This window comes from Zingiber officinale, chromosome 3B (assembly GCF_018446385.1).
Source record: "Zingiber officinale cultivar Zhangliang chromosome 3B, Zo_v1.1, whole genome shotgun sequence".
Taxonomy (NCBI): Eukaryota; Viridiplantae; Streptophyta; class Magnoliopsida; order Zingiberales; family Zingiberaceae; genus Zingiber; species Zingiber officinale.
Genome location: NC_055991.1, coordinates 77,815,468 through 77,830,033, shown reverse-complemented (window position 1 = coordinate 77,830,033; position 14,566 = coordinate 77,815,468). Strand labels below are relative to the sequence as shown.

Sequence of the window (14,566 nt, the reverse complement as noted above, 5' to 3'; positions counted from 1 at the left end):
GTATAAGAAAGATAAAGAAAGGAAAGAAAAAGGCCAAGGCCTTAAGTAGATCCCAAAGTCAAGACTTTAGGGATTTTGACACACGAGGTGCTTATTAAAATGCCAAGGCATTTAAAGAAGTAGTAAATAAGATAATAAGTATTTTACTTTTAAAGGGCATGTATCGGACACAAGGTCCAAGGGATGGGCTCCAAGTTGCCCCTAGGCACAAGGCCTAGTAGTATCTTAGTAGTTTCGGGATTAGCTACCTCGATTCTTATTAAGAATGCGCGCAAAGTGGTACAATGCCAGACCCAAAAGAAGTTTATTATTATTTTGAAGTATTAAAGTATAAGTTTTTGAAACAAATGAAACGAGCTTCAAATATGTTTAGAATTAGAAAGTTTAGTTTCTTGTTATTTGAAGCATGCAGTAGTAATTTTATTTGTTTCTTGCTATTTGATTATTCAGCATGTTTAGCTTTATTTGCTTTCAGCATGCAGTTATAGTTTTATTCCTTTATTGGTTTATGAGCATGATTAGCTATACATGTTTAGTATTTCAGTTAGTATGATTCCTTTGCTATTTATGAGCATGAGTAGTTTTATATGTTAGCATTCAATTTTAGCATGTTTTTATTTATATACATGCATATCGAGTTTTTGTGAGTAGATAGCGCTCACTAAGCTTTATGCTTATAGACTGCACTTCCTCCTACTGCAGATAAAGGAAAGGAAAAGATTTAGCAAGGAAGGCGGCAAGGTGGTGGTGATGAAGGTGTGTGATGGCTGGACTATGGGGAGATCAAGAGTTTGCTAAGGAATTGTTAAGACTTTTCTGTTTAGAGTTCTTTAGTTTTCTTTAAATGCTATTATGAGTCAAGATTGTAATTAAGTTTATTCCGCATTTGTAGTTGAGTTCTATTGATGGAGTGATATTGTTGGTTGCTATTATTAGGGTAGTTCCCTTCTTTTATTTGTGATATTATATTGCGTGGTTGTGGAAATATATGTTCCAGCCGCCTGTGGCTGAGTATAGTTTGTTTGTATTGATGATTTAGTCATCGGTACAGGGGAGACTCTGCCAAAATTTTTCGGTAGAGATTCCTCGTGGTTTTTAATTATACCGGTTAAGTAGAGTTAGTAGTTAAGTAACGGTCACTCTTAGAGAGTAGTAGCAGTAGTAAGAAGGGTGGTCGTTACATCAGGTCAAAGGACTAATAGTCATACTAATAGCCACATGAGAAAGTATATGACACTCATATAACGATCCATGATACTTTCTCATGGCGGGTCATTCAGTATACATTCTCTAATGTATACCCATGTGTCAACTTGATATCTCCATATCCATGACTTGTGAGATCAAATCATCGAGCTGACCTACATGCTAGTCTTATTGCATTAACATTGTCCCTGAATGTTAATACTCGACTAGGAATGATTTAGAGTAGTGTTCCCTATATCATCTCACTATCGATTCAACTAATCGATTGATATAGGTATGAACCTTCTACTCAAGGACGCTATTATACTTAGTCTATTTGACAGTAATACAATTAAGTATAATAACCAAACAAATGCCTTTATTAATATACAAGAATATGATATACATGAGTCCATACAATCATCAAATGATTGGCTCTAGGGCTCTAACTAACAATCTCCCACTAGCACTAGTGTCAATCAGTATAGGCTCTAAGGCCTAAAGACCTAGTGTGACCATCATGCTTCCTCTGTGCCAAAGCCTTGGTCAAGGGATCTGCGATGTTAGCCTCTGTAGGTTATCTACAAATCTTCACATCTCCTCTATCGATAATCTCTCGAATGAGATGGAAGCGCCGTAGTACGTGCTTTGAGCGAGGTTCCTTCGCCTGTGCTATAGCTCCATTGTTGTCACAATAGAGCTCAATTGGGTCGCGATGTTAGGAACCACCCCAAGTTCGATGATGAACTTGCGGATCCAAACCGCCTCCTTTGCGCCTCGATGCAGCAATATACTCGCTCTGTTGTAGAATCACCACTGTGTCCTGCTTCGAACTCTTCCACTCACAGACCACCATTTACGCAAAACACGAACCCCGATTGCGATCGGTAATCATCCCGATCGGTCTCGAAGCTAGCATCACTGTAACCCTTTACAGTTAGCTCATCATTACGTCCATATATCAAGAAATATTCTTTAGTCCTTCTCAAGTACTTAAGAATATTCTTGACCGCTATCCAGTGACTTTCACCTAGATCTGACTGGTATCTGCTCGTCATGCTCAAAGCATACGAGACATCAGGTCGAGTACATAGCATGGCGTACATGATCGATCCTATGGCTGAGGCATAAGGGATCTGATCCATGCGGTCTCTCTCCTCTCTAGAAGAGGGACCTTGAGTCTTCGAAAGACTCACGCCATGTGACATCGGCAGAAATCCCTTCTTGGAGTTTTGCATGGCAAACCGAAGGAGTACCTTGTCAATGTATGTACTCTGATTTAGGCCAAGCAATCTCTTAGATCTATCTCTATAGATCTGAATTCCAAGAATGCGGGATGCCTCACCTAAGTCCTTCATTGAGAATCAACTCCCTAGCCAGGTCTTGACAGACGAAGCATAGGGATGTCCTTCCCAATGAGTAGTATGTCATCCACATACAATATGAGGAAGACAACTATGTCCCCTACAACCTTCTTGTAGACACAAGGCTCATCTTCGTTCTTGATGAAACCAAACTGTTTGATCGCATCATTGAATCGAAGATTCCAGCTCCGAGAAGCTTGCTTTAGTCCATAAATGGACCTATGCAACTTGCATACTCTACTAGTATGCTGTGGATGTACAAAACCCTCAGGTTGTGTCATGTACACATCCTCGAGTAGGTTTCCATTCAGAAACGCGGTTTTGACATCCATCTGCCATATCTCATAGTCATGGTAGGCTGCAATAGCAAGCATGATCCGATTGGACTTAAACATCGCCACTGGAGAAAAAGTTTCATCATAGTCAATACCATGAATCTGCTTGAAACCTTTAGCTACCAAGCGACCCTTATAGATAAGTCCATCCATGTCAGTCTTTCTCTTAAAGACCCACTTGCACCCAATGGGTTTTACCCCTTCAGGTGGATCAACCAAAGTCCATACTTGGTTGGTGTACATGGATTCCATCTCGGATCTCATGGCTTCTAACCATTTCTCAGAATCTGGTCTCATCACAGCTTCTTGATAGGTGGTAGGCTCATCCTCTATGTGTCACGCCCCAGGTAGTCCCTGTCCGAAGAAATTTCGACAGCATCTCCCCTGTACGGCGGACAATATGAATCTCAGTATACATATATCTATACCTCGGCCACACTCGGCCGGAACAATACAATACAAATAAGAAACAACCACGCAGTTTATATCAATATTCCACACAGCTTAACATATAATCAATCCACGCAGTTTAATAGGGAAGAACGATATAAAACCAACGAAGATATACGTACACATCCTACTCCACTACAACGAAGAAAACAAATCCACGAAGTAGTGTGAAAATCTGCAGCGGAAAACAAAAGCAGCAAACCCAAAGGTTTGACATAAAGTCCACAATACAAACCCACAATACAAGTATACGTATAAAAGCGAATACAGAAAACGATATCTAGAAATCCTCGCGACCAAGGGGCTAGCGACTGGAATCTCTCCTGACGGCCTCAACCTGAAAAATAGTAACAACGGGGTGAGTTCAAGACCTCATAGGTAATCCAATAGATATGTACAGAACATATAACTACCAAGAATATCCTAAGGTACAGTCTCCTAAACCATAGGACCTACAAGATACCTCCTAACAATATAATGTACGACAATGAATAAATCAGAATGAGTAACTGTATACGTAATACAAAGAAGAATAATAAGAAATGCATAATCAAATAAATCAGACTCACCGCGAGGCTTCAGGCGAACGATCGGACATACATGATAAAGATAGTCGTAACAATACGCACGTATCCCGATGCACGCCAATCATATGTAGTCACCCTGCGATCATCCAATACGCAACAATCACAATAAATGCAATATGACATGATCACGACATGGTCACCCCGACGCCATCAGATCTCACACACAATGGTGAGACCGCTGGGTAGGGCGTGACACCGTGCACTCGCCATCACTACTCATGAGTGGATGCGCCGGAGTACACCTATCCTCCTACCTCAAACATAGTGAGGGAGCGAATGCCTCAACTCCCAGACGCGACGACGGGAGGGATCCCTACCGAACCCATGAGTGTACCAGCGGAGCCCTCGACAAAGCAACCTACCATACACACCCCGAGTGTTGTGCCACTACCCATGCAGTGAGACACGCATGTAGCTAGCCGACGAGCTCAACAATAATGGAGTCGTCAATCGCCCAAAGACGCAATCACGCGGTACGGTGCACGCGCTGCTAACGTCATACCGAACGTATCCTCCTCCATATACGAGGTGCCAAAAGGTAAACATGCACAATGTAGATATAAACAACATGAATCCAACAATATATATAACAAGTATCTCCAGCATCTAATCATGGGTAGATACGCACTATAAGTAACCATAACCACAAGCACATATACATATGGCAAGAGATAAAAGTAAACCAGACTAATGTAAAGCATCTAACAGTAGAAGCATGTGATAGGTATCAACTAAGCTAAGACCAGGGAAGAAATAAATCTACCATCTATCACTAGTAATTATATATAAACTATACATATCATAAGACAGTATCAAAAGATAAGTCAAAGGGTACCCGCCTCAAATAGAAGGTACAATCCCAAATCCGAAGTCAACGTCGAGACGCCTGTCTAGAATCAGAATCCTGTGTCAAACATATATATTTTATTTAGCTAAATCCAAATGAAATAGCTAAATAAAATTCCCAAAACTAAATTAGGGCAAAACCCTAATCCACAATCTCAACCTATCTAATTAAACCTAACGGTCAATTAGGGTTAGTTACCTAATCCCTAATCACCAATTAGATTAGAAATCCAATCTTAGATTAAATCCAATAGTTGACTAGGGTTAATTGTCTTAACCCTAATCATTCCATTAATTTAATCTAAGCAATTAAATCTAATCACAATCAACATAACCCTAATTCATCCACAACAGGCATAACCATCTAGTAATCCAATTCAAATCATACCTAAATCTACACATGATCATCTAACAAATATCCAAATTTGAAACATGATCTACCAAAATTCAATTCAAACCTAACACTAATTCAATACATAGAGAACAACTCTTTCACCTTACCTTAATTCCAGTTGCTGTTGCTGCTGGATGGTTTACTGCCGAAACCAGAAAGTTCACCAATAGAACAGAGCAGATCACCCTACTGTTGATGCTGGATTAAGGGATGTTGCTAGAAATCACCTCCCATAACAGAACCGAACCTCACTGGAATCAATCGGATCAAGAAGGAATCAAACAAGGAGATCACAGATCAACAAGAAATGAAGATCTCTAATCAAGCAATACCCAAATTCCAACAAGAACTCACCTCAATTCGGGACCTCAATCAACAGCAAGGAGGTGGAGGTCCACTGATCCGATCAAGGGAAAACCTAGCACGAGTCTGATCCGATTCCTTTCCCTAATCCAACAACACCTCCCTGATTCCAACCTCTCCAAATCCGTGACCTAATTCCACCGCCAAGAAGATGAGGATCGGTAAACAGAGAAGAAAACCGAAGCTCTAAAATCCACAGCTAGGTTTAATAGCTTACCTTCGAAACCCTAGGGCATCTTCAAGCCGGCGATCGAATCGGGGAAGAAAGGATCGGCAAAATCGAGAGGAAGGATCGGGGAAGGAAAGGCTAGGGGAAGACCTGAGAACAGGAGATCAGGAGGATCCGCCTCCTTGTTCGACCTCCAGCAAGGTTCCGGCGACCTCCTCCTCAGGCGGTGAAGACGATTGCAAGCCCCGTCGGCGTCGAGTTGTTTGCGAGGAACAGAGAGCGATCGGGAAGAAGAGAGGACGAAGAAAGCTGGATTCGGCGATTTAGGTTTGGGAAAGAATAATAAAGGAAAAGAATTTATATTAAACACTTTTCCTCACTTAAATGGGTATCCCTAATAGGCTTTATCCGTACCCACCGATCAATCCCCTCAAAACCCTCCGTACGAGCTCCGAAAAATTCCCAGAAAATTTCTAAAAATTCCGGAAAAATTTTACAAGGCTATTTCTCAAATAACCCTATTTATTTAAATTTTCCGAGATCTCACATCCTCCCCTACTAATAAAAATTTGGTCCCCAAATTTTGCTATAACCGACAGCAAACACTGAAATATAACCATGCAGTATAAATGCTGAAGAAACTCTAAACCACATACCTCAAGTAAAAAGATGGGGGTATCGAGCTCGGATCGTATCCTCCAGCTCCCACGTAGCCTCCTCGTCAGAATGATGCTGCCATCCGACTTTAACCAGTCGGACCGTCTTGTTCCGCAGCTGACGCTCTCTATGGTCCAGAATCCGCACCGGAACCTCCTCGTAAGTAACATCAGGCTGAATAGGAACAGATATATCTGACAGAACATGTGCCGGATCGGATACGTATCTCCTCAGCATAGATACATGGAATACATCGTGAATGCCAACTAGAGATGGTGGTAGCGCCAGACGGTAAGCTACTGCTCCAATCCTCTCCAAGATCTGGAATGGCCCAATATATCGTGGAGCTAGCTTACCTCGAAGACCAAATCGCTTCACCCCCTTCGTGGGTGAAACTCTCAGAAACACATGATCACCAGTAGAGAACTCTAGGGTCTCCGCCTCGATCAAGATAACTCTTCCGACGGCCCCGAGCCTCCGACATCCTCCGTCTGATAGTGCGAACCACCGTGATCCCGCTGAGCTCTCGAGGTCCTACTAATCGAGCCTCCCAACCTCTTCCTGGAGGATGGGTGTCCGACAAGGCCTACCATACAACGCCTCAAACGGTGCCATCCGGATAGCCGAATGATAGCTGCTGTTGTAGGCGAACTCCACTAATGGCGGGTGGTCCTCCCAATCGCCTCCAAGTCCATGACACAAGACCTCGCAAGTCCTCCAATGTCCGAATAGTCCGCCCGATCGCCCATCCGCTCGCGGATGGAATGCCGCATCAAACGGGTTGCGCCCAAGGCCCGCCGCATCGCTGACCTGGACGTGAACCGTGGGTCTCTATCGATATAATGCTCAACGAACTCCATGCAACTGATAATCTCGACAATATCGCTGCTAATCGATCCGAGAATCGGTCTTCCGGATCGCTATAAAATGTGCGGATTTGGTTAATCGGTCAACGATTACCCAAATTGCATCATGGCCTCGACGAGTCCTAGGCAAACCAACCACGAAATCCATAGTAATGTGCTCCCACTTCCACTCTGGAATAGGGATCCTCTGAGGTGCTCAGCCTTCACCTGCCGACAAACAAGACATCTAGCTACAAAATCTGCGATGTCTTTCTTCATGCCGCTCCACCAATAGGAACGTCTCAAATCGCGATACATACGAGTCCCACCTGGGTGGATAGCAAATCTAGAACGATGAGCCTCCTGAAGTAACTCCTCCATGACCGGGTGAGACCGAGGTACACATAATCGCCTCGAAATAAATAATACCTCATCATCTCGTAAACTCTTCACGTCCTAAGCTATCTAGCCGCCAATGAATCAGAATGCCGATCTCCGCCCGGCCTCTCGAATCCTCATCCCGATCGACGATCGAGCAACCATAGTAACAAGAATACCCGCTCGTCTCCTCGCCTCGAGGCCCAACTCGAGAATCCTCGAATCAAGTCCGTGATCAGAATCCTGACAAGCTAAAGTCCTCTCGACTTCGCCGCAGTATCAAGAACCACATTAGCTTTACCCGATGGTAGCTAATAGTACAATCATAATCCTTCAGAACTCCATCCATCTCCTCCGTCGGAGATTGAGTTCCTCTTGTGAAAATATATTTGAGACTCTTATGATCAGTAAGAATCTCAAAAGTAATACCAGAAAGATGAGGTCACCAAATCTTCAAAGCAAAGAGAATAGCGGCTAGCTCTAAATCATGTACTGGGTAGTTCTTCTCATGCTCCTTCAACCGACGAGAAGCATAGGAGACTACCCTACCATGCTGCATCAAGACAGTCCCAAGCCCTGAGGGATGCATCGTGTAAAGTACGAACCCGTCATCACCGAAGGTAAAACCAAAACCGGTGTTGATACTAATCTCCGCTTCAGCTCCTGGAAGCTGGTCTCGCAAGCCTCGACCACGTGAACTTCACGCCTTTCCTAGTCGACGTGACAACGACATAGCAATGCTGGAGAAACCCTCAACGAATCGTCGATAATATCCAACCAAGCCCAAGAAACTACGGATCTCCTGGATTGACTTCGGCTGCTCCCACTAGTGATAGCCTCGATCTTCCGAGGATCCACGAAATACCTCGGCTAGACACCTAGAAACCAACCGAAGATAGCCAAAATGCACACTTACTGAACTTCGCATACAGATGATGTCGTCGCAGAGTCTCCAAGACTATGCGAAGATGCTGCGCGTGCTCCTCCTCGGAACGCGAATAGATCAATATATCATCGATAAACACAATAACAAACTGATCTAGATACTCCAGAAAGATACGGTTCATCAGATCCATAAATACTGCAGGAGCATTGGTAAGCCCAAATGGCATTACCAAAAACTCGTAATGTCCGTATCTGGTGCGAAAGTCGTCTTCGAATATCGAATCTCTAACTCTCACCGATGATATCCGCATCACAGATTAATCTTAGAATACACTGATGTATCTCTGAGCTGATCAAATAAATCCTCAATCCGTGGCAAGGGGTACTTATTTCTGATAGTCACTGCATTCAGCTGCCTATAATCGATGCACAACCTCAGAGTACCATCCTTCTTCTTGACGAATAGTACTGGAGACCCCCACGGAGATACACTAGGACGAATAAATCCCCTATCCAATAACTCCTGGAGTTGGACCTTTAATTCGTCCAACTCTTTCGGTGCCATCCGATAAGGAGCTTTCGATGTTGGTGCAGTCCCTGGAATCAGCTCAATAGCAAACTCCACTTGCCTTCGGGGAGGCAAACCTGGTAACTCGTCTGGGAAAACGTCTGGATACTCTCGGACCACTGGAACGTCTGAGAGCTGAGGGCTACTGATGTCATCAGTAGTAATCAACGATAATAGAAATCCCTGACATCCATGTGATAGCAGTTTCTGCGCCTGTATCGCAGAAATGGTCGATATCCCATCGTCTCTGATGCCAGTGAAATCCCAAGAGGGTTGGTTCGGAGGTCGAAAAGTAACCACCCTCTTCTGGCAATCAACTGTGGCATGGTATGCAGACAACCAATCCATGCCAAGGATAATATCGAACTCGACCATTTCCAATACTAACAAATCTACCGTGAGTATAATGCTACCAAAATCTAACGGGCAACCTCTGACCTCCTGAGTGACATCCAAAGTATCACCAGATGGTAAGGAGACGGTCAGTCGTCGCGGTCTACAAGAAGGTAGTCTACCAATCTCTCTCATAAATGCACAAGATATAAAAGAATGTGAACTACCTGTATCAATTAGCATATCAGCAGAAAATGCATAAAGTAAAATCGCATCGCTGAAAACGGATCCGTCGGCTCACGTAGGCCCTCTCCGTGACCGCGTACTTGTCCAAAGATCGGACGGTAGAGGCGTAGCATCGCCAAAGGTCGTCAAGTCTCGAGCTCGCCACCGAGTCTCTGATCGATACCGAGTCGAGATGGGACTATAGGCCGCAATACGCATCAATCGGTGGCGGGGTCAGAATCGATATCATGCCAATGGCCGAGGTCGAATCGATATCGCCTCGAGGCGTATATCGGGTCCCAAATAGAACTCGACTCCATAAGGACGCCAACGCCTCGACCGAATGCCAAGCAGCCGCAGGGAGCCGCCCTCCGCCGATGCTGCCAAGATTGGGCTCCCTCCTCACCGAGTCCCAGATCGACCAAGTGGTCCTCCCGGCACGTAAACTCCGAAGCTACATGCCGGGCCTTCGAGAACAACTCGGCCGATAGCCTGTGCAGCTTAATAATAGCAAACCGATCGCCCTGTAGTACATGCAGAGGTGATGTGATCTCGGATCCACAACGGTGCAAGTAGAAGTCATCGCGGATCAAGCTTTCGCTCACGAGAAGACCGGAACGCCCCGAGGAAGACTTTCCGATTTCGGATCGCCCATGACCTCAAGTACTCGACCTGCCTCGAAAAGCGATCGCTTTCCGCTGGCCCAAGAGTCTATGGTCAGCCGGCTCGTCCGAAGTCCGATCACCGCTCTTCTTATCTCGCATTCACTCTCCATGAGTAGACTCAATCATGAGAGCTCTATCCAAAGGTCTCTCTGTATGATGCAAGATTAAAGCCGTAAATCTTCACTGAAGATGCCCGCCCAGCCCCTCGACAAATCAAGTATACGAGATCTCGCCATCGGCAACTAACTCGTGATGTAATCGCCAACCGATTAAATTCAAGATTATACTCATCATCGAGCGGTTATTTCGCCGCAGACTAAGAAAATCTCGCCAAGAGTCATCCGATATGCCTGGGAAAATATCGACTCGAATGCCTCCCTAAATCTCGTCCAGGTAATATGCGGATCGCCTATGATGGAGCGCTGTGTGTCCCACTAGATCTCTGCCCCATCTCGCAGGTGGTAAGCCGCTAGCTCGGCCTTCTCCCACTCGGAGCAGGCCATGTAAAAGAATGTCCGCTCCATAGTCTCAATCCAGGACTGAGCTATGCTCGGATCAGTCTCCCCGCGGAATAATGTGAATCGGCTCTTCATCGAGTCGGCTAAGGCTAGGATCCGTGCTCGTGCCGCAACTATACCAGTAGGGATCTCTGCGGAACTAGGTAGAGCCACTAGAGCTGATCCTATGGGTGGTACTGAGGGATAGGCCGGAAGAGGTACCACTGGTGCTGCCGTATAACCTGGGGTGGGTACTGCTGGTGGAACTGCTGAGTAGGCATAAGTAGGGGCGACTGGAGGTACGGTGGGCGGCACCGGATAAGGAGTAATCGGTACTGCTGGTGCGGCTGCCGGGTATGCAGTAACCAGCGCAGGTATCTGGGGTGCTAAGTACGTAGTAGCAGGCGCGGCTAGAGGGGCTGCTGGGTATACTGCGGGTACTACTGTTGGGGGAGGTGCTGAATATGTCGACGGTGGTACCACTGGTGGTACAGTCGAGGTAGGTACCTCGGAAGTCGGAGCTATCGGGGTCTGATAAGCACCCGTACCCACGATGACCTGAGGAGTCTGCCCCTGACGGACAGGCTCAACCTTAACAGACCTCTCTGAAGACTCTGTCTCAGGAGAAACTAACGGCCTCTTACGTGGCCGCCCACGTCTCGGTGCCGGTACACGTGTAGGTGGCATATCTGTAAAGAAATGTTACCCAGATATCACTACAGGTATAAGAACTGAAAAATTACCTAAATTACCTATTGGCCGTCTGGAGATATCCTGTCGCTGCATAGCCCCAAATAGAACCAATAAAACCTCGTCAAAATGCCTCGGACTTCCGAAACGAGAAAATCGACGGAAATCCGGACAAATCCGAAAATACCGAGAAAGGCTCACGAAAGTAAGCATCGTAAATCCGAAACCCGACAAGTAGGTATCGCAAAACTTTGCTCTGATATCAAATAAATTGGTATCAGATAAACCTCGAAAATCCAAAACGAAGAGCAAGTATCGTGAGCCTAGCTCTGATACCAAATAAATTGTCACGCCCCAGGTAGTCCCTGTCCGAAGAAATTTCGGCAGCATCTCCCCTGTACGGCGGACAATATGAATCTCAGTATACATATATCTATACCTCGGCCACACTCGGCCGGAACAATACAATACAAATAAGAAACAACCACGCAGTTTATATCAATATTCCACACAGCTTAACATATAATCAATCCACGCAGTTTAATAGGGAAGAACGATATAAAACCAACGAAGATATACGTACACATCCTACTCCACTACAACGAAGAAAACAAATCCACGAAGTAGTGTGAAAATCTGCAGCGGAAAACAAAAGCAGCAAACCCAAAGGTTCGACATAAAGTCCACAATACAAACCCACAATACAAGTATACGTATAAAAGCGAATACAGAAAACGATATCTAGAAATCCTCGCGACCAAGGGTCTAGCGACTGGAATCTCTCCTGACGGCCTCAACCTGAAAAATAGTAACAACGGGGTGAGTTCAAGAACTCAGCAGGTAATCCAATAGATATGTACAGCAACATATAACTACCAGTAATATCCTAAGGTACAGTCTCCTAAACCATAGGACCTACAGTACAGTCTCCTAACAATATAACAGGTATGCATAGCTGAATAAACTATAATGAGTAACCAGAAGCATGTAATACAGTTTACAGCAAGAATAATAAGAAATGCATAACTGAAATAAACTGTACTCACCTGCGAGGCTTGGGCGAATGACTGTGGACATACACAGATAAAGATAGTCAGAACAAATACGCATGTATCCTGTATGCATGTCAATCATATGCAGTCACCCAAGTGCATCATCCAATATGCAACAATCACAATAAATGCAATATGTGCATTTGATGCAATATGACATGGTCACCCCTGACGCCAGTCTGTATCTCACACACAATGGTGAGACCGCGTGGGTAGGGCTGTGACACCGTGCACTCTGCCATCACTACCCCTGAAGAGTGACCGAGTGGACGGGATGCTGTCGGAGTACACCTATCCTCCTACCTCAAACATAGTGAGGGAGCGCAATGCTCTCAACTCCCGGTACGCGATGACGGGGAGGGATCCCGGCTGCAACCCCGCTGTGTCGTGCTACCCATGAGCACCCCGGCGGTGCACCACCGAGCAACCTACCATACACACCCTGAGTGCTGTGCCACTACCCATGCAGTAGACACGTTGTGTGCAGGCCCTCATGTAGCCGGCCGACGAGCTCAACAATAATGGAGTCGTCAATCGCCCAGCATGCAATCATGCGGTATGGTGCATGCGGCTACAGAATGTCATACCTGAACGTATCCTCCTCCATATACGTAGGTGCCAAAAGGTAAACACAGATGCATAACAGAGATATAAACAACATGAATCCAACAATATATATAACAAGTATCTCCAGCATCTAATCATGGGTAGATACGCACTATAAGTAACCATAACCACAAGCACATATACATATGGCAAGAGATAAAAGTAAACCAGACTAATGTAAAGCATCTAACAGTAGAAGCATGTGATAGGTATCAACTAAGCTAAGACCAGGGAAGAAATAAATCTACCATCTATCACTAGTAATTATATATAAACTATACATATCATAAGACAGTATCAAAAGATAAGTCAAAGGGTACCCGCCTCAAATAGAAGGTACAATCCCAAATCCGAAGTCAACGTCGAGACGCCTGTCTAGAATCAGAATCCTGTGTCAAACATATATATTTTATTTAGCTAAATCCAAATGAAATAGCTAAATAAAATTCCCAAAACTAAATTAGGGCAAAACCCTAATCCACAATCTCAACCTATCTAATTAAACCTAACGGTCAATTAGGGTTAGTTACCTAATCCCTAATCACCAATTAGATTAGAAATCCAATCTTAGATTAAATCCAATAGTTGACTAGGGTTAATTGTCTTAACCCTAATCATTCCATTAATTTAATCTAGGCAATTAAATCTAATCACAATCAACATAACCCTAATTCATCCACAACAGGCATAACCATCTAGTAATCCAATTCAAATCATACCTAAATCTACACATGATCATCTAACAAATATCCAAATTTGAAACATGATCTACCAAAATTCAATTCAAACCTAACACTAATTCAATACATAGAGAACAACTCTTTCACCTTACCTTAATTCCAGTTGCTGTTGCTGCTGGATGGTTTACTGCCGAAACCAGAAAGTTCACCAATAGAACAGAGCAGATCACCCTACTGTTGATGCTGGATTAAGGGATGTTGCTAGAAATCACCTCCCAGAACAGAACCGAACCTCACTGGAATCAATCGGATCAAGAAGGAATCAAACAAGGAGATCACAGATCAACAAGAAATGAAGATCTCTAATCAAGCAATACCCAAATTCCAACAAGAACTCACCTCAATTCGGGACCTCAATCAACAGCAAGGAGGTGGAGGTCCACTGATCCGATCAAGGGAAAACCTAGCACGAGTCTGATCCGATTCCTTTCCCTAATCCAACAACACCTCCCTGATTCCAACCTCTCCAAATCCGTGACCTAATTCCACCGCCAAGAAGATGAGGATCGATAAACAGAGAAGAAAACCGAAGCTCTAAAATCCACAGCTAGGTTTAATAGCTTACATTCGAAACCCTAGGGCATCTTCAAGCCGGCGATCGAATCGGGGAAGAAAGGATCGGCAAAATCGAGAGGAAGGATCGGGGAAGGAAAGGCTAGGGGAAGACCTGAGAACAGGAGATCAGGAGGATCCGCCTCCTTGTTCGACCTCCAGCAAGGTTCCGGCGACCTC

The 14,566-nt window shown here is 44.6% G+C and overlaps 2 long non-coding RNA genes across 4 annotated transcripts; both read right to left on the bottom strand.

Moving 5' to 3' along the window:
• Positions 1–3,609: 3,609 nt before the first annotated feature.
• LOC121968375 lies at positions 3,610–6,012 on the bottom strand. 3 transcript variants are annotated; one of them, XR_006108103.1, is made up of 4 exons: positions 5,742–6,012; positions 5,516–5,655; positions 5,269–5,412; positions 3,610–3,671 (listed from the first exon to the last, which is right to left on the bottom strand). It is a non-coding gene; the product is annotated as an uncharacterized LOC121968375 (long non-coding RNA). The 3 variants fall into 3 exon arrangements; XR_006108102.1 differs by lacking the exon at positions 3,610–3,671 and adding an exon at positions 4,765–4,825; XR_006108104.1 differs by lacking the exon at positions 3,610–3,671 and adding an exon at positions 4,791–4,811.
• Positions 6,013–13,422: 7,410 nt separating this feature from the next.
• Positions 13,423–14,329, bottom strand: LOC121968374. The gene is made up of 3 exons (XR_006108101.1): positions 14,174–14,329; positions 13,927–14,070; positions 13,423–13,483 (listed from the first exon to the last, which is right to left on the bottom strand). It is a non-coding gene; the product is annotated as an uncharacterized LOC121968374 (long non-coding RNA).
• Positions 14,330–14,566: the final 237 nt, after the last annotated feature.